This window comes from Hydractinia symbiolongicarpus, chromosome 7, assembly GCF_029227915.1.
Source record: "Hydractinia symbiolongicarpus strain clone_291-10 chromosome 7, HSymV2.1, whole genome shotgun sequence".
NCBI classification, from domain to species: Eukaryota; Metazoa; Cnidaria; class Hydrozoa; order Anthoathecata; family Hydractiniidae; genus Hydractinia; species Hydractinia symbiolongicarpus.
This window is the reverse complement of record NC_079881.1, coordinates 6,880,718-6,902,527: the sequence shown is the minus strand read 5'-3', so window position 1 is coordinate 6,902,527 and position 21,810 is coordinate 6,880,718. Positions and strand designations below refer to the sequence as shown.

Here is a 21,810-nt window from a genome sequence, read left to right as displayed (position 1 = left end):
ATCAACTGACAATTGCTGTAAAATATTTTGGTTGAGCTTTTTCGTGGGTTGGATTGTATGGTTGTCTTGTCAAGAAATAAGATCCGACATTCATGTTATGAATGTTTTGAAGAAAAAACAGCATTTTTTGTGTTCTGTGTGATGGATATTTCACGTAAGATCGTGTACAAGCTGTTGCATAAAGGTTTTAGACGATTCCTATGGCCTGTTGGTCTAGTGGAATGATTCTCGCTTAGGGTGCGAGAGGTCCCGGGTTCAACTGCCGGACAGGCCCAACTAACAATCACACATAATTGGTAAGTGTCATAAGCTTCGGTGAAGCATTTACTATCTCTGGAATGATGATTCTTGACAGAGTTGTTTTATGGATTTGTTTGAAAAATGTTACTTTACAATTTTACAAATCAATTTTACACTCCGATTTGTCTATGTGCATTGCCCACCAGGAAGCTATTTGTAACCTCTTTCCTACAAATATTCAGTAATCTTCTCTGCCATATCTACACAATCGGAGGTTTCAATGATATCCTGGCCTGTTGGTCTATTAATATGATTCTCGCTTTTGGTGCGAGATGTCGCAGGTTAAACTCCCGCACAGGCCCAATTGCATATCGCAAATTTGTGCATTAGACTATGTTCTACTGTAAAGGGTAATAACCAATCAACTGACAATTGCTGAAAAATATTTTGGTTGAGCTTTTTCGTGGCTTGGATTGTATGGTTGTCTTGACAATTCAAGAAATAATATCCAACATTCATGTTATGAATGTTTTGAAAAAAAACAGCATTTTTTGTGTTCTATGTGATGGATATTTCACGTAAGACCTTGCACAATTGTTTCCTAAATATTTTAGACGATTCCTATGGCCTGTTGATCTAGTGGCATGATTCTCGCTTAGGGTGCGAGAGGTCCCGGGTTCAACTCCTGCACAGGCCCAAATACAAATCACACATAATTGGTAAGTGTCATAAGCTTCGGTGAAGCATTTACTATCTCTGGAATGATGATTCTTGACAGAGTTGTTTTATGGATTTGTTTGAAAAATGTTACTTTACAATTTTACAAATCAACTTTACACTCCGATTTGTCTGTATGCATTGCCCACGAGGAAGCTATTTGTAACCTAATTCTTACAAATATTCAGTAATCATCTCTGCACATAATGACACAATCGGAGGTTTCAATGATATCCTGGCCTGTTGGTCTATTAGTATGATTCTCGCTTCTGGTGCGAGATGTCGCAGGTTAAACTCCCGCACAGGCCCAATTGCTTATCGCAAATTTGTGCATAAGGCTATATTCTACTGTAAAGGGTAATAACCAATCAACTGACAATTGCTGTAAAATATTTTGGTTGAGCTTTTTCGTGGCTTGGATTGTATGGTTGTCTTGTCAAGAAATAAGATCCGACATTCATGTTATGAATGTTTTGAAGAAAAAACAGCATTTTTTGTGTTCTGTGTGATGGATATTTCACGTAAGATCGTGTACAAGCTGTTGCATAAAGGTTTTAGACGATTCCTATGGCCTGTTGGTCTAGTGGAATGATTCTCGCTTAGGGTGCGAGAGGTCCCGGGTTCAACTGCCGGACAGGCCCAACTAACAATCACACATAATTGGTAAGTGTCATAAGCTTCGGTGAAGCATTTACTATCTCTGGAATGATGATTCTTGACAGAGTTGTTTTATGGATTTGTTTGAAAAATGTTACTTTACAATTTTACAAATCAATTTTACACTCCGATTTGTCTATGTGCATTGCCCACCAGGAAGCTATTTGTAACCTCTTTCCTACAAATATTCAGTAATCTTCTCTGCCATATCTACACAATCGGAGGTTTCAATGATATCCTCGCCTGTTGGTCTATTAATATGATTCTCGCTTTTGGTGCGAGATGTCGCAGGTTAAACTCCCGCACAGGCCCAATTGCTTATCGCAAATTTGTGCATTAGACTATGTTCTACTGTAAAGGGATTATAACCAATCAACTGACAATTGTTGAAAAATATTTTGGTTGAGCTTTTTCGTGGCTTGAATTGTATGGTTGTCTTGACAATTCAAGAAATAATATCCAACATTCATGTTATGAATGTTTTGAAAAAGAACCAGCATTTTTTGTGTTCTATGTGATGGATATTTCACGTCAGACCTTGCACAATTGTTTCCTAAATATTTTAGACGATTCCTATGGCCTGTTGGTCTAGTGGCATGATTCTCGCTTAGGGTGCGAGAGGTCCCGGGTTCAACTCCCGGACAGGCCCAACTAACAATCACACATAATTGGTAAGTGTCATAAGCTTCGGTGAAGCATTTACTATCTCTGGAATGATGATTCTTGACAGAGTTGTTTTATGGATTTGTTTGAAAAATGTTACTTTACAATTTTACAAATCAACTTTACACTCCGATTTGTCTGTATGCATTGCCCACGAGGAAGCTATTTGTAACCTAATTCTTACAAATATTCAGTAATCATCTCTGCACATAATGACAAAATCGGTGGTTTCAATGATATCCTGACCTGTTGGTCTATTAGTATCATTCTCGCTTCTGGTGCGAGATGTCGCAGGTTAAACTCCCGCACAGGCCCAATTGCTTATCGCAAATTTGTGCAAAAGGCTATATTCTACTGTAAAGGGTAATAACCAATCAACTGACAATTGCTGAAAAATATTTTGGTTGAGCTTTTTCGTGGCTTGGATTGTATGGTTGTCTTGTCAAGAAATAATATCCAACATTCATGTTATAAATGTTTTGAAGAAAAAACAGCATTTTTTGTGTTCTGTGTGATGGATATTTTACGTAAGACCATGAACAAGTTGTTGCCTAAATATTTTAGATGATTCGTATGGCCTGTTGGTCTAGTGGTATGATTCTCGCTTAGGGTGCGAGGTTTTCCGGGTTCAACTCCCGGATAGGCCCAACTAAAAATCACACATAATTGGTAAGTGACATAAGATTCGGTGAAGCATTTACTATCTCTGGAATGACGATTCTCGAAATGAATTCTTGACAGAGTTGTTTTATGGATTTGTTTGAAAAATGTTACTTTACAATTTTACAAATCAACTTTACACTCCGATTTGTCTGTATGCATTGCCCACGAGAAAGCTATTTGTAACCTAATTCTTACAAATATTCAGTAATCATCTCTGCACATAATGACACAATCGGAGGTTTCAATGATATCCTGGCCTGTTGGTCTATTGCTATGATTTTCGCTTCTGGTGCGAGATGTCGCAGGTTAAACTCCGGCACAGGCCCAATTGCTTATCGCAAATTTGTGCATTAGACTATGTTCTACTGTAAAGGGTAATAACCAATCAACTGACAATTGCCGAAAAATATTTTGGTTGAGCTATTTCGTGGCTTGGATTGTATGGTTGTCTTGACAATTCAAGAAATAATATCCAACATTCATGTTATGAATGATTTGAAAAAAAACAGCATTTTTTGTGTTCTATGTAATGGATATTTCACGTAAGACCTTGCACAATTGTTTCCTAAATATTTTAGACGATTCCTATGACCTGTTGGTCTTGTGGCATGATTCTTGCTTAGGGTGCGAGAGGTCCCGGGTTCAACTCCCGGACAGTCCCAACTAACAATCACACACAATTGGTAAGTGTCATAAGCTTCTGTGAAGCATTTACTATCTCTGGAATGATGATTCTTGACAGAGTTGTTTTATGGATTTGTTTGAAAAATGTTACTTTACAATTTTACAAATCAACTTTACACTCCGATTTGTCTGTATGCATTGCCCACGAGAAAGCTATTTGTAACCTAATTCTTACAAATATTCAGTAATCATCTCTGCACATAATGACACAATCGGAGGTTTCAATGATATCCTGGCCTGTTGGTCTATTGCTATGATTTTCGCTTCTGGTGCGAGATGTCGCAGGTTAAACTCCCGCTCAGGCCCAATTGCTTATCGCAAATTTGTGCATTAGACTATGTTCTACTGTAAAGGGTAATAACCAATCAACTGACAATTGCCGAAAAATATTTTGGTTGAGCTATTTCGTGGCTTGGATTGTATGGTTGTCTTGACAATTCAAGAAATAATATCCAACATTCATGTTATGAATGATTTGAAAAAAAACAGCATTTTTTGTGTTCTATGTAATGGATATTTCACGTAAGACCTTGCACAATTGTTTCCTAAATATTTTAGACGATTCCTATGACCTGTTGGTCTTGTGGCATGATTCTTGCTTAGGGTGCGAGAGGTCCCGGGTTCAACTCCCGGACAGTCCCAACTAACAATCACACACAATTGGTAAGTGTCATAAGCTTCGGTGAAGCATTTACTATCTCTGGAATGATGATTCTTGACAGAGTTGTTTTATGGATTTGTTTGAAAAATGTTACTTTACAATTTTACAAATCAACTTTCCACTCCGATTTGTCTGTATGCATTGCCCACGGGGAAGCTATTTGTAACCTAATTCTTACAAATATTCAGTAATCATCTCTGCACATAATGACACAATTGGAGGTTTCAATGATATCCTGGCCTGTTGGTCTATTAGTATGATTCTCGCTTCTGGTGCGAGATGTCGCAGGTTAAACTCCCGCACAGGCCCAATTGCTTATCTCAAATTTGTGCATAAGACTATGTTCTACTGTAAAGGGTAATAACCAATCAACTGACAATTGCTGTAAAATATTTTGGTTAAGCTTTTTCGTGGGTTGGATTGTATGGTTGTCTTGTCAAGAAATAAGATCCGACATTCATGTTATGAATGTTTTGAAGAAAAAACAGCATTTTTTGTGTTCTGTGTGATGGATATTTCACGTAAGATCATGTACAAGCTGTTGCATAAAGGTTTTAGACGATTCCTATGACCTGTTGGTCTTGTGGCATGATTCTTGCTTAGGGTGCGAGAGGTCCCGGGTTCAACTCCCGGACAGTCCCAACTAACAATCACACACAATTGGTAAGTGTCATAAGCTTCGGTGAAGCATTTACTATCTCTGGAATGATGATTCTTGACAGAGTTGTTTTATGGATTTGTTTGAAAAATGTTACTTTACAATTTTACAAATCAACTTTCCACTCCGATTTGTCTGTATGCATTGCCCACGGGGAAGCTATTTGTAACCTAATTCTTACAAATATTCAGTAATCATCTCTGCACATAATGACACAATTGGAGGTTTCAATGATATCCTGGCCTGTTGGTCTATTAGTATGATTCTCGCTTCTGGTGCGAGATGTCGCAGGTTAAACTCCCGCACAGGCCCAATTGCTTATCTCAAATTTGTGCATAAGACTATGTTCTACTGTAAAGGGTAATAACCAATCAACTGACAATTGCTGTAAAATATTTTGGTTAAGCTTTTTCGTGGGTTGGATTGTATGGTTGTCTTGTCAAGAAATAAGATCCGACATTTATGTTATGAATGTTTTGAAGAAAAAACAGCATTTTTTGTGTTCTGTGTGATGGATATTTCACGTAAGATCATGTACAAGCTGTTGCATAAAGGTTTTAGACGATTCCTATGGCCTGTTGGTCTAGTGGCATGATTCTCGCTTAGGGTGAGAGAGGTCCCGGGTTCAACTCCCGGACAGGCCCAACTAACAATCACACATAATTGGTAAGTGTCATAAGCTTCGGTGAAGCATTTACTATCTCTGGAATGATGATTCATGACAGAGTTGTTTTATGGATTTGTTTGAAAAATGTTACTTTACAATTTTACAAATCAATTTTACACTCCGATTTGTCTATGTGCATTGCCCACCAGGAAGCTATTTGTAACCTCTTTCCTACAAATATTCAGTAATCTTCTCTGCCATATCTACACAATCGGAGGTTTCAATGATATCCTGGCCTGTTGGTCTATTAATATGATTCTCGCTTTTGGTGCAAGATGTCGCAGGTTAAACTCCCGCACAGGCCCAATTGCTTATCGCAAATTTGTGCATTAGACTATGTTCTACTGTAAAGGGTAATAACCAATCAACTGACAATTGCTGAAAAATATTTTGGTTGAGCTTTTTCGTGGCTTGGATTGTATGGTTGTCTTGACAATTCAAGAAATAATATCCAACATTCATGTTATGAATGTTTTGAAAAAAAAACAGCATTTTTTGTGTTCTATGTGATGGATATTTCACGTAAGACCTTGCACAACTGTTTCCTAAATATTTTAGACGATTCCTATGGCCTGTTGGTCTAGAGGCATGATTCTCGCTTAGGGTGCGAGAGGTCCCGGGTTCAACTCCCGGACAGGCCCAACTAACAATCACACATAATTGGTAAGTGTCATAAGCTTCGGTGAAGCATTTACTATCTCTGGAATGATGATTCTTGACAGAGTTGTTTTATGGATTTGTTTGAAAAATGTTACTTTACAATTTTACAAATCAACTTTACACTCCGATTTGTCTGTATGCATTGCCCACGAGGAAGCTATTTGTAACCTAATTCTTACAAATATTCAGTAATCATCTCTGCACATAATGACACAATCGGAGGTTTCAATGATATCCTGGCCTGTTGGTCTATTAGTATGATTCTCGCTTCTGGTGCGAGATGTCGCAGGTTAAACTCCCGCACAGGCCCAATTGCTTATCGCAAATTTGTGCATAAGACTATGTTCTACTGTAAAGGGTAATAACCAATCAACTGACAATTGCTAAAAAATATTTTGGTTGAGCTTTTTAGTGGCTTGGATTGTATGGTTGACTTGACAATTCAAGAAATAATATCCAACATTCATGTTATGAATGTTTTGAAGAAAAAACAACATTTTTGGTGTTCTGTGTGATGGATATTTCACGTAAGACCATGAACAAGTTGTTGCCTAAATATTTTAGATGATTCGTATGGCCTGTTGGTCTAGTGGTATGATTCTCGCTTAGGGTGCGAGAGGTCCCGGGTTCAACTCCCGGACAGGCCCAACTAAAAATCACACATAATTGGTAAGTGTCATAAGATTCGGTGAAGCATTTACTATCTCTGGAATGACGATTCTTGACAGAGTTGTTTTATGGATTCGTTTCAAAAATGTTACTTTACAATTTTACAAATCAACTTTACACTCTGATTTGTCTGTATGCATTGCCCACGAGGAAGCTATTTGTAACCTCTTTCCTACAATTATTCAGTAATCCTCTCTGCACATAATGACACAATCGGAGGTTTCAATGATATCCTGGCCTGTTGGTCTATTAGTATGATTCTCGCTTCTGGTGCGAGATGTCGCAGGTTAAACTCCCGCACAGGCTCAATTGATTTTCGCAAATTTGTGCATTAGACTATGTTCTACTGTAAAGGGTAATAACCAATCTTTTTCGTGGCTTGGATTGTATGGTTGTCTTGTCAAGAAATAATATCCGACATTCATGTTATGAATGTTTTGAAGAAAAAGCAGCATTTTTTGTGTTCTGTGTGATGGATATTTCACGTAAGATCATGTACAAGCTGTTGGATAAAGGTTTTAGACGATTCCTATGGCCTGTTGTTCTAGTGGCATGATTCTCGCTTAGGGTGCGAGAGGTCCCGGGTTCAACTCCCGGACAGGCCCAACTAACAATCACACATAATTGGTAAGTGTCATAAGCTTCGGTGAAGCATTTACTATCTCTGGAATGATGATTCTTGACAGAGTTGTTTTATGGATTTGTTTGAAAAATGTTACTTTACAATTTTACAAATCAATTTTACACTCCAATTTGTCTGTATGCATTGCCCGTGAGGAAGCTATTTGTAACCTAATTCTTACAAATATTCAGTAATCATCTCTGCACCTAATGACACAATCGGAGGTTTCAATGATATCCTGGCCTGTTGGTCTATTAGTATGATTCTCGCTTCTGGTGCGAGATGTCGCAGGTTAAACTCCCGCACAGGCCCAATTGCTTATCGCAAATTTGTGCATAAGGCCATATTCTACTGTAAAGGGTAATAACCAATCAACTGACAATTGCTGTAAAATATTTTGGTTGAGCTTTTTCGTGGGTTGGATTGTATGGTTGTCTTGTCAAGAAATAAGATCCGACATTCATGTTATGAATGTTTTGAAGAAAAAACAGCATTTTTTGTGTTCTGTGTGATGGATATTTCACGTAAGATCATGTACAAGCTGTTGCATAAAGGTTTTATACGATTCCTATGGCCTGTTGGTCTAGTGGCATGATTCTCGCTTAGGGTGCGAGAGGTCCCGGGTTCAACTCCCGGACAGGCCCAACTAACAATCACACATAATTGGTAAGTGTCATAAGCTTCGGTGAAGCATTTACTATCTCTGGAATGATGATTCTTGACAGAGTTGTTTTATGGATTTGTTTGAAAAATGTTACTTTACAATTTTACAAATCAATTTTACACTCCGATTTGTCTATGTGCATTGCCAACCAGGAAGCTATTTGTAACCTCTTTCCTACAAATATTCAGTATTCTTCTCTGCCATATCTACACAATCGGAGGTTTCAATGGTATCCTGGCCTGTTGGTCTATTAATATGATTCTCGCTTTTGGTGCGAGATGTCGCAGGTTAAACTCCCGCACAGGCCCAATTGCTTATCGCAAATTTGTGCATTAGACTATGTTCTACTGTAAAGGGTAATAACCAATCAACTGACAATTGCTGAAAAATATTTTGGTTGAGCTCTTTCGTGGCTTGGATTGTATGGTTGTCTTGACAATTCAAGAAATAATATCCAACATTCATGTTATGAATGTTTTGAAAAAAAAAACAGCATTTTTGTGTTCTATGTGATGGATATTTCACGTAAGACCTTGCACAATTGTTTCCTAAATATTTTAGACGATTCCTTTGGCCTGTTGGTCTAGTGGCATGATTCTCGCTTAGGGTGCGAGAGGTCCCGGGTTGAACTCCCGGACAGGCCCAACTAACAATCACACATAATTGGTAAGTGTCATAAGCTTCGGTGAAGCATTTACTATCTCTGGAATGATGATTTTTGACAGAGTTGTTTTATGGATTTGTTTGAAAAATGCTACTTTACAATTTTACAAATCAACTTTACACTCCGATTTGTCTGTATGCATTGCCCACGAGGAAGCTATTTGTAACCTAATTCTTACAAATATTCAGTAATCATCTCTGCACATAATGACACAATCGGAGGTTTCAATGATATCCTGGTTAGTTGCTCTATTAGTATGATTCTCGCTTCTGGTGCGAGATGTCGCAGGTTAAACTCCCGCACCGGCCCAATTGCTTATCGCAAATTTGTGCATTAGACTATGTTCTACTGTAAAGGGTAATAACCTGTTGAGTCAGCTCTATGTTAAAATTTGTCTTTATGTTTTGTCTGCCATGTTTGTTCTGTAATTTATTTAACTATTGTGTTGTCAAGTGTAGTTACCCAAGTGTATTTAGTGTAAAAATTTAATCACCTGTTTGTGTCCTTGTGTTAATTAAATGTCAATTTGTGCAATGTTATAAAATTTAATTGTAAAGTATACTCTATAGGGAATTTATATTTATTTATTTAAAAGCAGATTTTTCAGTTCACTTGTTCACTTGAAGTCACTGAGGTGATCACATCTTTTTCAATGTCAAGAGAAGTTTAAATAATCTTTCACAAATTCAATTTTTTTTCAGCATGTCTATTTAAATTCTAATCAAGTTTATTTTTCAAAGCTCTCACACTTGGCAAGCTGGTAAGCATTATATAGTTTATAATATTTGTTATATTTCCTTAGTCATTTTTTTGAATATTCACTACATACATTTTTCTTATATATTGTAGTTTGAACACGTCGTTACAAGCATCAAGAGTGTGAGCGAAACTTGTCTTTTTTTTGGTTAACCCTACATAACTAATCAACTGACAATTGCTGAAAAGTATTTTGGTTGAGCTTTTTCGTGGCTTGGATTGTATGGTTGTCTTGACAATTCAAAAAATAATATCCAACATTCATGTTATGAATGTTTTGAAGAAAAAACAGCATTTTTTGTGTTTTGTGTGATGGATATTTCACGTAAGATCATATACAAGCTGTTGCATAAATTCTTTAGACGATTCCTATGGCCTGTTGGTCTAGTGGCATGATTCTTGTTTAGGGTGCGAGAGGTCCCGGGTTCAACTCCCGGACAGGCCCAACTAACAATCACACATATTTGGTAAGTGTCATAAGCTTCGGTGAAGCATTTACTATCTCTGGAATGATGATTCTTGACAGACTTGTTTTATGGATTTGTTTGAAAAATGTTACTTTACAATTTTACAAATCAACTTTACACTCCGATTTGTCTGTATGCATTGCCCACGAGGAAGCTATTTGTAACCTAATTCTTACAAATATTCAGTAATCATCTCTGCACATAATGACACAATCGGAGGTTTCAGTGATATCCTGGCCTGTTGGTCTATTAGTATGATTCTCGCTTCTGGTGCGAGAGGTCGCAGGTTAAACTCCCGCACAGGCGCAATTGCTTATCGCAAATTTGTGCATAAGGCTATATTCTACTGTAAAGGGTAATAACCAATCAACTGACAATTGCTGAAAAGTATTTATGTTGAGCTTTTTCGTGGCTTGGATTGTATGGTTGTCTTGACAATTCAAGAAATAATATCCAACATTCATGTTATGAATGTTTTGAAGAAAAAACAGCATTTTTTGTGTTCTGTGTGATGGATATTTCACGTAAGATCATGTACAAGCTGTTGCATAAATGTTTTAGACGATTCCTATGGCCTGTTGGTCTAGTGGCCTGATTCTCTCTTAGCGTGATAGAGGTCCCGGGTTCAACTCCAGGACAGGCCCAAATACAAATCACACATAATTGGTAAGTGTAATAAGCTTCGGTGAATCATTTACTACCTCTGGTATGACGATTCTGGATATGAATTCTTGACAGAGTTGTATTTTGGATTCGTTTCAAAAATGTTACTTTACAATTTTACAAATCAATTTTACACTCCGATTTGTCTATGTGCATAGCCCACCAGGAAGCTATTTGTAACCTCTTTCCTACAAATATTCAGTAATCATCTCTGCACATAATGACACAATCGGAGGTTTCAATGATATCCTGGCCTGTTGGTCTATTAGTATGATTCTCGCTTCTGGGGCGAGATGTCGCAGGTTAAACTCCCGCACAGGCCCAATTGCTTATCGCAAATTTGTGCATAAGGCTATATTCTACTGTAAAGGGTAATAACCAATCAACTGACATTTGCTGAAAAGTATTTTGGTTGAGCTTTTTCGTGGCTTGGATTGTATGGTTGTCTTGACAATTCAAGAAATAATATCCAACATTCATGTTATGAATGTTTTGAAGAAAAAACAGCATTTTTTGTGTTTTGTGTGATGGATATTTCACGTAAGATCATATACAAGCTGTTGCATAAATGTTTTAGACGATTCCTATGGCCTGTTGGTCTAGTGGCCTGATTCTCTCTTAGCGTGATCGAGGTCCCGGGTTCAACTCCAGGACAGGCCCAAATACAAATCACACATAATTGGTAAGTGTAATAAGCTTCGGTGAATCATTTACTACCTCTGGAATGACGATTCTGGATATGAATTCTTGACAGAGTTGTATTTTGGATTCCTTTCAAAAATGTTACTTTACAATTTTAAAAATCAATTTTACACTCCGATTTGTCTATGTGCATTGCCCACCAGGAAGCTATTTGTAACCTCTTTCCTACAAATATTCAGTAATCTTCTCTGCCATATCTACACAATCGGAGGTTTCAATGATATCCTGGCCTGTTGGTCTATTAATATGATTCTCGCTTCTGGTGCGAGATGTCGCAGGTTTAACTCCAGCACAGGCCCAATTGCTTATCGCAAATTTGTGCATTAGACTATGTTCTACTGTAAAGGGTAATAGCCAATCAACTGACAATTGCTGAAAAATATTTTGGTTGAACTTTTTCGTGGCTTGGATTGTATGGTTGTCTTGACAATTCAAGAAATAATATCCAACATTCATGTTATGAATGTTTTGAAAAAAAAACAGCATTTTTTGTGTTCTATGTGATGGATATTTCACGTAAGACCTTGCACAATTGTTTCCTAAATAATTTAGACGATTCCTATGGCCTGTTGGTCTAGTGGCATGATTCTCGCTTAGGGTGCGAGAGGTCCCGGGTTCAACTCCCGGACAGGCCCAACTAATAATCACACATAATTGGTAAGTGTCATAAGCTTCGGTGAAGCATTTACTATCTCTGGAATGATGATTTTTGACAGAGTTGTTTTATGGATTTGTTTGAAAAATGTTACTTTAAAATTTTACAAATCAACTTTACACTCCGATTTGTCTGTATGCATTGCCCACGAGGAAGCTATTTGTAACCTAATTCTTACAAATTTTCAGTAATCATCTCTGCACATAATGACACAATCGGAGGTTTCAATGATATCCTGGCCTGTTGGTCTATTAGTATGATTCTCGCTTCTGGTGCGAGATGTCGCAGGTTAAACTCCCGCACAGGCCCAATTGCTTATCGCAAATTTGTGCATAAGGCTATATTCTACTGTAAAGGGTAATAACCAATCAACTGACAATTGCTGAAAAGTATTTTGGTTGAGCTTTTTCGTGGCTTGGATTGTATGGTTGTCTTGACAATTCAAGAAATAATATCCAACATTCATGTTATGAATGTTTTGAAGAAAAAACAGCATTTTTTGTGTTTTGTGTGATGGATATTTCACGTAAGAGCATATACAAGCTGTTGCATAAATTGTTTAGACGATTCCTATGGCCTGTTGGTCTAGTGGCATGATTCCCGTTTAGGGTGCGAGAGGTCCCGGGTTCAACTCCCGGACAGGCCCAACTAACAATCACACATATTTGGTAAGTGTCATAAGCTTCGGTGAAGCATTTACTATCTCTGGAATGATGATTCTTGACAGACTTGTTTTATGGATTTGTTTGAAAAGTGTTACTTTACAATTTTACAAATCAACTTTACACTCCGATTTGTCTGTATGCATTGCCCACGAGGAAGCTATTTGTAACCTAATTCTTACAAATATTCAGTAATCATCTCTGCACATAATGACACAATCGGAGGTTTCAATGATATCCTGGCCTGTTGGTCTATTAGTATGATTCTCGCTTCTGGTGCGAGATGTCGCAGGTTAAACTCCCGCACAGGCGCAATTGCTTATCGCAAATTTGTGCATAAGGCTATATTCTACTGTAAAGGGTAATAACCAATCAACTGACAATTGCTGAAAAGTATTTTGGTTGAGCTTTTTCGTGGCTTGGATTGTATGGTTGTCTTGACAATTCAAGAAATAATATCCAACATTCATGTTATGAATGTTTTGAAGAAAAAACAGCATTTTTTGTGTTTTGTGTGATGGATATTTCACGTAAGATCATATACAAGCTGTTGCATAAATTTTTTAGACGATTCCTATGGCCTGTTGGTCTAGTGGCATGATTCTCGTTTAGGGTGCGAGAGGTCCCGGGTTCAACTCCCGCACAGGCCCAACTAACAATCACACATATTTGGTAAGTGTCATAAGCTTCGGTGAAGCATTTACTATCTCTGGAATGATGATTCTTGACAGACTTGTTTTATGGATTTGTTTGAAAAGTGTTACTTTACAATTTTACAAATCAACTTTACACTCCGATTTGTCTGTATGCATTGCCCACGAGGAAGCTATTTGTAACCTAATTCTTACAAATATTCAGTAATCATCTCTGCACATAATGACACAATCGGAGGTTTCAATGATATCCTGGCCTGTTGGTCTATTAGTATGATTCTCGCTTCTGGTGCGAGATGTCGCAGGTTAAACTCCCGCACAGGCGCAATTGCTTATCGCAAATTTGTGCATAAGGCTATATTCTACTGTAAAGGGTAATAACCAATCAACTGACAATTGCTGAAAAGTATTTTGGTTGAGCTTTTTCGTGGCTTGGATTGTATGGTTGTCTTGACAATTCAAGAAATAATATCCAACATTCATGTTATGAATGTTTTGAAGAAAAAACAGCATTTTTTGTGTTTTGTGTGATGGATATTTCACGTAAGATCATATACAAGCTGTTGCATAAATTTTTTAGACGATTCCTATGGCCTGTTGGTCTAGTGGCATGATTCTCGTTTAGGGTGCGAGAGGTCCCGGGTTCAACTCCCGCACAGGCCCAACTAACAATCACACATATTTGGTAAGTGTCATAAGCTTCGGTGAAGCATTTACTATCTCTGGAATGATGAAATGATGATTCTTGACAGACTTGTTTTATGGATTTGTTTGAAAAGTGTTACTTTACAATTTTACAAATCAACTTTACACTCCGATTTGTCTGTATGCATTGCCCACGAGGAAGCTATTTGTAACCTAATTATTACAAATATTCAGTAATCATCTCTGCACATAATGACACAATCGGAGGTTTCAATGATATCCAGGCCTGTTGGTCTATTAGTATGATTCTCGCTTCTGGTGCGAGATGTCGCAGGTTAAACTCCCGCACAGGCGCAATTGCTTATCGCAAATTTGTGCATAAGGCTATATTCTACTCTAAAGGGTAATAACCAATCAACTGACAATTGCTGAAAAGTATTTATGTTGAGCTTTTTCGTGGCTTGGATTGTATGGTTGTCTTGACAATTCAAGAAATAATATCCAACATTCATGTTATGAATGTTTTGAAGAAAAAACAGCATTTTTTGTGTTCTGTGTGATGGATATTTCACGTAAGATCATGTACAAGGTGTTGCATACATGTTTTAGACGATTCCTATGGCCTGTTGGTCTAGTGGCATGATTCCCGTTTAGGGTGCGAGAGGTCCCGGGTTCAACTCCCGGACAGGCCCAACTAACAATCACACATATTTGGTAAGTGTCATAAGCTTCGGTGAAGCATTTACTATCTCTGGAATGATGATTCTTGACAGACTTGTTTTATGGATTTGTTTGAAAAGTGTTACTTTACAATTTTACAAATCAACTTTACACTCCGATTTGTCTGTATGCATTGCCCACGAGGAAGCTATTTGTAACCTAATTCTTACAAATATTCAGTAATCATCTCTGCACATAATGACACAATCGGAGGTTTCAATGATATCCTGGCCTGTTGGTCTATTAGTATGATTCTCGCTTCTGGTGCGAGATGTCGCAGGTTAAACTCCCGCACAGGCGCAATTGCTTATCGCAAATTTGTGCATAAGGCTATATTCTACTGTAAAGGGTAATAACCAATCAACTGACAATTGCTGAAAAGTATTTTGGTTGAGCTTTTTCGTGGCTTGGATTGTATGGTTGTCTTGACAATTCAAGAAATAATATCCAACATTCATGTTATGAATGTTTTGAAGAAAAAACAGCATTTTTTGTGTTTTGTGTGATGGATATTTCACGTAAGATCATATACAAGCTGTTGCATAAATTTTTTAGACGATTCCTATGGCCTGTTGGTCTAGTGGCATGATTCTCGTTTAGGGTGCGAGAGGTCCCGGGTTCAACTCCCGCACAGGCCCAACTAACAATCACACATATTTGGTAAGTGTCATAAGCTTCGGTGAAGCATTTACTATCTCTGGAATGATGATTCTTGACAGACTTGTTTTATGGATTTGTTTGAAAAGTGTTACTTTACAATTTTACAAATCAACTTTACACTCCGATTTGTCTGTATGCATTGCCCACGAGGAAGCTATTTGTAACCTAATTATTACAAATATTCAGTAATCATCTCTGCACATAATGACACAATCGGAGGTTTCAATGATATCCAGGCCTGTTGGTCTATTAGTATGATTCTCGCTTCTGGTGCGAGATGTCGCAGGTTAAACTCCCGCACAGGCGCAATTGCTTATCGCAAATTTGTGCATAAGGCTATATTCTACTCTAAAGGGTAATAACCAATCAACTGACAATTGCTGAAAAGTATTTATGTTGAGCTTTTTCGTGGCTTGGATTGTATGGTTGTCTTGACAATTCAAGAAATAATATCCAACATTCATGTTATGAATGTTTTGAAGAAAAAACAGCATTTTTTGTGTTCTGTGTGATGGATATTTCACGTAAGATCATGTACAAGGTGTTGCATACATGTTTTAGACGATTCCTATGGCCTGTTGGTCTAGTGGCCTGATTCTCTCTTAGCGTGATAGAGGTCCCGGGTTCAACTCCCGGACAGGCCCAAATACAAATCACACATAATTGGTAAGTGTAATAAGCTTCGGTGAATCATTTACTACCTCTGGAATGACGATTCTGGATATGAATTCTTGACAGAGTTGTATTTTGGATTCGTTTCAAAAATGTTACTTTACAATTTTACAAATCAATTTTACACTCCGATTTGTCTATGTGCATTGCCCACCAGGAAGCTATTTGTAACTTCTTTCCTACAAATATTCAGTAATCTTCTCTGCACATAATTACACAATCAGAGGTTTCAATAATATCCTGGCCTGTTGGTCTATTAATATGATTCTTGCTTCTGGTGCGAGATGTCGCAGGTTAAACTCCCGCACAGGCCCAATTGCTTATCGCAAATTTGTGCATAAGACTATGCTCTACTGTAAAGGGTAATAAACAATCAACTGATAATTGCTGAAAAATATTTTGGTTGAGCTTTTTCGTAGCTTGGATTGTATGGTTGTCTTGACAATTCAAGAAATAATATCCAACATTCATGTTATGAATCTTTTGAAGAAAAAACAGCTTTTTTGTGTTCTGTGTGATGGATATTTCACGTAAGATCATGTACAAGCTGTTGCATAAATGCTTTAGACGATTCCGATGGCCTGTTGGTCTAGTGGCCTGATTCTTTCTTAGCGTGATAGAGGTCCCGGGTTCAACTCCCGGACAGGCCCAAATACAAATCACACATAATTTGTAAGTGTAATAAGCTTCGGTGAATCATTTACTACCTATGGAATGACGATTCTGGATATGAATTCTTGACAGAGTTGCATTTTGGATTCGTTTCAAAAATGTTACTTTACAATTTTACAAATCAATTTTACACTCCGATTTGTCTATGTGCATTGCCCACCAGGAAGCTATTTGTAACCTCTTTCCTACAAATATTCAGTAATCTTCTCTGCACACAATTACACAATCGGAGGTTTCAATGATATCCTGGCATGTTGGTCTATTAATATGATTCTCCTTTCTGGTGCGAGATGTCGCAGGTTAAACTCCCGCACAGGCCCAATTGCTTATCGCAAATTTGTGCATAAGACTATGCTCTACTGTAAAGGGTAATAACCAATCAACTGACAATTGCTGAAAAATATTTTGGTTGAGCTTTTTCGTAGCTTGGATTGTATGGTTCTCTTGACAATTCAAGAAATAATATCCAACATTCATGTTATGAATGTTTTGAAGAAAAAACAGCTTTTTTGTGTTCTGTGTGATGGATATTTCACGTAAGATCATGTACAAGCTGTTGCATAAATGCTTTAGACGATTCCGATGGCCTGTTGGTCTAGTGGCCTGATTCTTTCTTAGCGTGATAGAGGTCCCGGGTTCAACTCCCGGACAGGCCCAAATACAAATCACACATAATTTGTAAGTGTAATAAGCTTCGGTGAATCATTTACTACCTATGGAATGACGATTCTGGATATGAATTCTTGACAGAGTTGCATTTTGGATTCGTTTCAAAAATGTTACTTTACAATTTTACAAATCAATTTTACACTCCGATTTGTCTATGTGCATTGCCCACCAGGAAGCTATTTGTAACCTCTTTCCTACAAATATTCAGTAATCTTCTCTGCACACAATTACACAATCGGAGGTTTCAATGATATCCTGGCATGTTGGTCTATTAATATGATTCTCCTTTCTGGTGCGAGATGTCGCAGGTTAAACTCCCGCACAGGCCCAATTGCTTATCGCAAATTTGTGCATAAGACTATGCTCTACTGTAAAGGGTAATAACCAATCAACTGACAATTGCTGAAAAATATTTTGGTTGAGCTTTTTCGTAGCTTGGATTGTATGGTTCTCTTGACAATTCAAGAAATAATATCCAACATTCATGTTATGAATGTTTTGAAGAAAAAACAGCTTTTTTGTGTTCTGTGTGATGGATATTTCACGTAAGATCATGTACAAGCTGTTGCATAAATGCTTTAGACGATTCCGATGGCCTGTTGGTCTAGTGGCCTGATTCTCTCTTAGCGTGATAGAGGTCCCGGGTTCAACTCCCGGACAGGCCCAAATACAAATCACACATAATTGGTAAGTGTAATAAGCTTCGGTGAATCATTTACTACCTATGGAATGACGATTCTGGATATGAATTCTTGACAGAGTTGTATTTTGGATTCGTTTCAAAAATGTTACTTTACAATTTTACAAATCAATTTTACACTCCGATTTGTCTATGTGCATTGCCCACCAGGAAGCTATTTGTAACCTCTTTCCTACAAATATTCAGTAATCTTCTCTGCACATAATTACACAATCGGTGGTTTCAATGATTTCCTGGCCTGTTGGTCTATTAATATGATTCTCGCTTCTGGTGCGAGATGTCGAAGGTTAAACTCCCGCACAGGCCCAATTGCTTATGGCAAATTTGTGCATAAGACTATGCTCTACTGTAAAGGGTAATAACCAATCAACTGACAATTGCTGAAAAATATTTTGGTTGAGCTTTTTCGTGGCTTGAACTGTATGGTTGTCTTGACAATTCAAAAAATAATATCCAACATTCATGTTATGAATGTTTTGCAGAAAAAACAGCATTTTTTGTGTTCTGTGTGATGGATATTTCACGTAAGATCATGTACAAGCTGTTGCAAAAATGCTTTAGACGATTCCTATGGCCTGTTGGTCTAGTGGCCTGATTCTCTCTTAGCGTGATAGAGGTCCCGGGTTCATCTCCCGGACAGGCCCAAATACAAATCACACATAATTGGTAAGTGTCATAAGCTTCGGTGAACCATTTACTATCTCTGGAATGATGATTCTTGACAGAGTTGTTTTATGGATTTGTTTGAAAAATGTTACTTTACAATTTTAAAAATCAACTTTACACTCCGATTTGTCTGTATGCATTGCCCACGAGGAAGCTATTTGTAACCTAATTCTTACAAATATTCAGTAATCATCTCTGCACATAATGACACAATCGGAGGTTTCAATGATATCCTGGCCTGTTGGTCTATTAGTATGATTCTCGCTTCTTGCGCGAGATGTCGCAGGATAAACTCCCGCGCAGGCCCAATTGCTTATCGCAAATTTGTGCATAAGACTTTATTCTACTGTAAAGGGTAATAACCAATCAACTGACAATTGCTAAAAAATATTTTGGTTGAGCTTTTTCGTGGCTTGGATTGTATGGTTGACTTGACAATTCAAGAAATAATATCCAACATTCATGTTATGAATGTTTTGTCGAAAAACAACATTTTTTGAGTTCTGTGTGATGGATATTTCACGTAAGACCATGTACAAGCTGTTGCATAAATGTTTTAGACGATTCCTATGGCCCGTTGGTCTAGTGGCCTGATTCTCTCTTAGGGTGATAGAGGTCCCGGGTTCAACTCCCGGACAGGCCCAACTAAAAATCACACATAATTGGTAAGTGTCATAAGATTCGGTGAAACATTTACTATCTCTGGAATGACGATTCTCGAAATGAATTCTTGACAGAGTTGCTTTATGGATTCGTTTCAAAAATGTTACTTTACATTTTTACAAATCAACATTACACTCCGATTTGTCTGTATGCATTGCCCACCAGGAAGCTATTTGTAACCTCTTTCCTACAAATATTCAGTAATCCTCCCTCCATATAATGACACAATCGGAGGTTTCAATGATATCCTGGCCTGTTGGCCTATTAGTATGATTCTCGTTTCTGGTGCAAGATGTGGCAGGCTAAACTCAAGCACAGGCCCAATTGCTTATCGCAAATTTGTGCATAAGGCTATATTTTACTGTAAAGGGTAATAACCAATCAACGGACAATTGCTGAAAAATATTTTGGTTGAGCTTTTTCGTGCCTTGGATTGTATGGTTGTCTTGACAATTCAAGAAATAATATCCAACATTCATATTATGAATGTTTTGAAGAAAAACAAAAATCTTTGTGATCTGTGTGATGGATATTTCACGTAAGACCATGAACAATATGTTGCCTAAATATTTTAGAAGATGCCTATGGCCTGTTGGTCTAGTGGCATGATTCTTGCTTAGGGTGCGAAAGGTCCCGGGTTCAACTCCCGGACAGACCCAACTGCAAATGACACATAATTGATAAGTGTCATAAGCTCCGGTGAAGCATTTACTATCTCTGGAATGATGATTCTTGACAGAGTTGTTTTATGGATTCGTTTCAAAAATGTTACTTTACAATTTTACAAATCAACTTTACACTCTGATTTGTCTGTGTGCATTGCCCACGAGGAAGCTATTTGTAACCTCTTTCCTACAAATATTCAGTAATCCTCTCTGCAAATAATGACACAATCGGAGGTTTCAATGATATTCTGGTCTGTTGGTCTATTAATATGATTCTCGCTTCTGGTACGAGATGTCGCAGGTAAAACTCCCGCACAGGTCCAATTGCTTATCGCAAATTTGTGGATAAGACTATGTTCTACTGTAAAGGGTAATAACCAATCAACTGACAATTGCTGAAAAATATTTTGGTTGAGCTTTTTCGTGGCTTGGATTGTATGGTTGTCTTGTCAATTCAAGAAATAATATCCAACACACATGTTATGAATGTTTTGAAGAAAAAGCAACATTTTTTGTGTTCTGTGTGATGGATATTTCACGTAAGACTTTGAACAAGTTGTTCCGTAAATATTTTAGACGATTCCTATGGCCTGTTGGTATAGTGACATGATTGTCTATTAGGGTGCCAGAGGTCCCGGATTCAACTCCCGGACTGGCCCAACTACAAATCACCCATAATTCGTAAGTGTCATAAGCTTCGGTGAAGCATTTATTATCTCTGGAATGATGATTCTTGACAGAGTTGCTTTATGGATTCGTTTCAAAAATGTTACTTTACATTTTCACAAATCAACATTACACTCCGATTTGTCTGTATGCATTGCCCACGAGGAAGCTATTTGTAACCTCTTTCCTACAAATATTCAGTAATCCTCCCTCCTTATAATGACACAATCGGAGGTTTTAATGATATCCTAGCCTGTTGGTCTATTAGTATTATTCTCGCTTCTGGTGCGAGATGTCGCAGGTTAAACTCCCGCACAGGCCCAATTGATTATCGCAAATTTGTGCATTAGACTATATTCTATTGTAAAGGGTAATAACCAATCAACTGACAATTGCTAAAAAATATTTTGGTTGAGCTTTTTCGTGGCTTGGATTGTATGGTTGACTTGACAATTCAAGAAATAATATCCAACATTCATGTTATGAATGTTTTGAAGAAAAAACAACATTTTTTGTGTTCTGTGTGATGGATATTTCACGTAAGACTTTAAACAAGTTGTTCCCTAAATATTTTAGATGGTTCGTATGGCCTGTTGGTCTAGTGGTATGATTCTCGCTTAGGGTGCGAGAGGTCCCGGGTTCAACTCCCGGACAGGCCCAACTAAAAATCACACATAATTGGTAAGTGTCATAAGATTCGGTGAAGCATTTACTATCTCTGGAATGACGATTCTTGAAATGAATTCTTGACAGAGTTGCTTTACGGATTCGTTTCAAAAATGTTACTTTACATTTTTACAAATCAACATTACACTCCGATTTGTCTGTATGCATTGCCCACGAGGAAGCTATTTGTAACCTCTTTCCTACAAATTTTCAGTAATCTTCTCTGCACATAATTACACAATCGGAGGTTTCAATTATATCCTGGCCTGTTGGCCTATTAGTATGATTCTCGCTTCAGG

The 21,810-nt window shown here is 37.6% G+C and overlaps 18 non-coding genes across 18 annotated transcripts; all 18 read left to right on the top strand.

The window, feature by feature from the left end:
• The first annotated feature begins 202 nt into the window (after window positions 1-202).
• On the top strand, window positions 203-274 carry Trnap-agg (transfer RNA proline (anticodon AGG)). Its single transcript has one exon. It is a non-coding gene; the product is annotated as a tRNA-Pro (tRNA).
• Window positions 275-1,526: 1,252 nt separating this feature from the next.
• Window positions 1,527-1,598, top strand: Trnap-agg (transfer RNA proline (anticodon AGG)). The gene has a single exon. It is a non-coding gene; the product is annotated as a tRNA-Pro (tRNA).
• Window positions 1,599-2,191: 593 nt separating this feature from the next.
• On the top strand, window positions 2,192-2,263 carry Trnap-agg (transfer RNA proline (anticodon AGG)). Its single transcript has one exon. It is a non-coding gene; the product is annotated as a tRNA-Pro (tRNA).
• Window positions 2,264-2,852: 589 nt separating this feature from the next.
• On the top strand, window positions 2,853-2,924 carry Trnap-agg (transfer RNA proline (anticodon AGG)). The gene has a single exon. It is a non-coding gene; the product is annotated as a tRNA-Pro (tRNA).
• A 2,591-nt stretch (window positions 2,925-5,515) lies between these two features.
• On the top strand, window positions 5,516-5,587 carry Trnap-agg (transfer RNA proline (anticodon AGG)). Its single transcript has one exon. It is a non-coding gene; the product is annotated as a tRNA-Pro (tRNA).
• A 592-nt stretch (window positions 5,588-6,179) lies between these two features.
• On the top strand, window positions 6,180-6,251 carry Trnap-agg (transfer RNA proline (anticodon AGG)). Its single transcript has one exon. It is a non-coding gene; the product is annotated as a tRNA-Pro (tRNA).
• A 594-nt stretch (window positions 6,252-6,845) lies between these two features.
• Trnap-agg (transfer RNA proline (anticodon AGG)) lies at window positions 6,846-6,917 on the top strand. The gene has a single exon. It is a non-coding gene; the product is annotated as a tRNA-Pro (tRNA).
• Window positions 6,918-7,472: 555 nt separating this feature from the next.
• Window positions 7,473-7,544, top strand: Trnap-agg (transfer RNA proline (anticodon AGG)). The gene has a single exon. It is a non-coding gene; the product is annotated as a tRNA-Pro (tRNA).
• Window positions 7,545-8,133: 589 nt separating this feature from the next.
• On the top strand, window positions 8,134-8,205 carry Trnap-agg (transfer RNA proline (anticodon AGG)). The gene has a single exon. It is a non-coding gene; the product is annotated as a tRNA-Pro (tRNA).
• Window positions 8,206-8,797: 592 nt separating this feature from the next.
• On the top strand, window positions 8,798-8,869 carry Trnap-agg (transfer RNA proline (anticodon AGG)). The gene has a single exon. It is a non-coding gene; the product is annotated as a tRNA-Pro (tRNA).
• Window positions 8,870-10,018: 1,149 nt separating this feature from the next.
• Window positions 10,019-10,090, top strand: Trnap-agg (transfer RNA proline (anticodon AGG)). The gene has a single exon. It is a non-coding gene; the product is annotated as a tRNA-Pro (tRNA).
• A 1,950-nt stretch (window positions 10,091-12,040) lies between these two features.
• Trnap-agg (transfer RNA proline (anticodon AGG)) lies at window positions 12,041-12,112 on the top strand. The gene has a single exon. It is a non-coding gene; the product is annotated as a tRNA-Pro (tRNA).
• A 594-nt stretch (window positions 12,113-12,706) lies between these two features.
• On the top strand, window positions 12,707-12,778 carry Trnap-agg (transfer RNA proline (anticodon AGG)). The gene has a single exon. It is a non-coding gene; the product is annotated as a tRNA-Pro (tRNA).
• Window positions 12,779-13,372: 594 nt separating this feature from the next.
• Trnap-agg (transfer RNA proline (anticodon AGG)) lies at window positions 13,373-13,444 on the top strand. Its single transcript has one exon. It is a non-coding gene; the product is annotated as a tRNA-Pro (tRNA).
• A 594-nt stretch (window positions 13,445-14,038) lies between these two features.
• On the top strand, window positions 14,039-14,110 carry Trnap-agg (transfer RNA proline (anticodon AGG)). The gene has a single exon. It is a non-coding gene; the product is annotated as a tRNA-Pro (tRNA).
• A 602-nt stretch (window positions 14,111-14,712) lies between these two features.
• Window positions 14,713-14,784, top strand: Trnap-agg (transfer RNA proline (anticodon AGG)). The gene has a single exon. It is a non-coding gene; the product is annotated as a tRNA-Pro (tRNA).
• A 594-nt stretch (window positions 14,785-15,378) lies between these two features.
• On the top strand, window positions 15,379-15,450 carry Trnap-agg (transfer RNA proline (anticodon AGG)). The gene has a single exon. It is a non-coding gene; the product is annotated as a tRNA-Pro (tRNA).
• Window positions 15,451-21,432: 5,982 nt separating this feature from the next.
• On the top strand, window positions 21,433-21,504 carry Trnap-agg (transfer RNA proline (anticodon AGG)). The gene has a single exon. It is a non-coding gene; the product is annotated as a tRNA-Pro (tRNA).
• The last annotated feature ends 306 nt before the right edge of the window (window positions 21,505-21,810 follow it).